Here is a 2294-nt window from a genome sequence, read left to right as displayed (position 1 = left end):
CAAATGAATGTAAATGCTACACTTCCTTGCTAGGAAATAGCGTCTGCAGATGTCTAGGTATCGTAGCGATAGAGTTCTAATGCTTCTTAAAACGCGATATCGCACCTCATTTCTATGTTTCTTGGTAAGATAAGATATGATTTGCGAAGTGTTATGTATTCCTCGTCTACACTTCAAATGAATGTAAATGCGACACTTCCTCGCTAGGAAATAGCGTTTGCAGATGTCTACGTATCGTAGCAATAGTGTTCTTGTGATTCTTAAAACGCGATATCGCATCTCATTTCTATGTTTCATGGTAAGATATAATATGATTTGCGAAGTGTCATGTATTCCTCTTCTACACTTCAAATGAATGTAAATGCGACACTTCCTAGCAAGGAAATAGCGTTTGCAGATGTCTACGTATCGTAGCAATAGAGTTCTTATGATTCTTAAAACGCGATATCGCATCTCATTTCTATGTTTCATGGTAAGATATAATATGATTTGCGAAGTGTTATGTATTCCTCCTCTACACTTCAAATGAATGTAAATGCGACACTTCCTCGCTGGGAAATAGCGTTTGCAGATGTCTAGGTATCGTACCAATAGAGTTAAAATGCTTCTCAAAACGAGATATTGCATCCCATATCTATGTTTCAAGATAAGATATAATATTCATTGCGAAGTGTTATGCATTCCTCGTATACTATTCAAATGAATGTAAATGCGACACTTCCTTGCAAGGAAATAGCGTTTGCAGTTGTCTACGTATCGTAGCAATAGAATTCTTATGATTCTTAAAACGCGATATCGCATCTCATTTCTATGTTTCATGGTAAGATATAATATGATTTGCGATGTGTTATGTATTCCTCGTCTACACTTCAAATGAATGTAAATGCGACACTTCCTTGCTAGGAAATAGCGTCTGCAGATGTCTAGTTATCGTAGCGATAGAGTTCTAATGCTTCTTAAAACGCGATATCGCATCTCATTTCTATGTTTCATGGTAAGATATAATATGATTTGCTAAGTGTTATGTATTCCTCGTCTACACTTCAAATGAATGTGAATGCGACACCTCCTCGCTAGGAAATAGCGTTTGCAGATGTCTACGTATCGTAGCAATAGTGTCCTTATGATACTTAAAACGCGATATTGCATCTCATTTCTATGTTTCATGGTAAGATATAATATGATTTGCGAAGTGTCATGTATTCCTCGTCTACACTTCAAATGAATGTAAATGCGACACTTCCTTGCTGGGAAATAGCGTTTGCAGATATCTAGGTATCGTACCAATAGAGTTAAAATGCTTCTTAAAACGAGATATTGCATCTCATATCTATGTTTCATGATAAGATATAATATTCATTGCGAAGTGTTATGCATTCCTCGTATACTATTCAAATGAATGTAAATGCGACACTTCCTTGCAAGGAAATAGCGTTTGCAGTTGTCTACGTATGGTAGCAATAGAATTCTTATGATTCTTAAAACGCGATATCGCATCTCATTTCTATGTTTCATGGTAAGATATAATATGATTTGCGATGTGTTATGTATTCCTCGTCTACACATCAAATGAATGTAAATGCGACACTTCCTTGCAAGGAAATAGCGTCTGCAGATGTCTAGGTATCGTAGCGATAGAGTTCTCATGATTCTTAAAACGCGATATCGCACCTCATTTCTATGTTTCTTGGTAAGATATAATATGATTTGCGAAGTGTTATGTATTCCTCGTCTACACTTCAAATGAATGTAAATGCGACACTTCCTTGCAAAGAAATAGTGTTTGCAGATGTCTACGTATAGTAGCAATAGATTTCTAATGCTTCTTAAAACGCGATATCGCATCTCATTTCTATGTTTCATGGTAAGATATAATATGATTTGCGAAGTGTCATGTATTCCTCGTCTACACTTCAAATGAATGTAAATGCGACACTTCCTTGCTAGGAAATAGCGTCTGCAGATGTCTAGGTATCGTAGCAACAGAGTTCAAATGCTTCTTAAAACGCGATTACGCATCTCATTTCTATGTTTCATGGTAAGATATAATATGATTTGCGAAGTGGTATGTATTCCTCGTCTACACTTCAAATGAATGTAAATGCGATACTTCCTTGCAAAGAAATAGCGTTTGCAGATGTCTATGTATCGTAGCAAAGGAGTTCTTATGATTCTTACAACGCGATATCGTATCTCATTTCTATGTTTCATGGTAAGCTATAATATGATTTGCGAAGTGTTATGTATTCCTCGACTACACTTCAAATGAATGTAAATGCTACACTTCCTTGCTA

This window comes from Xylocopa sonorina, unplaced genomic scaffold (assembly GCF_050948175.1).
Source record: "Xylocopa sonorina isolate GNS202 unplaced genomic scaffold, iyXylSono1_principal scaffold0328, whole genome shotgun sequence".
Taxonomy (NCBI): Eukaryota; Metazoa; Arthropoda; class Insecta; order Hymenoptera; family Apidae; genus Xylocopa; species Xylocopa sonorina.
This window is presented reverse-complemented; position numbering follows the sequence as displayed.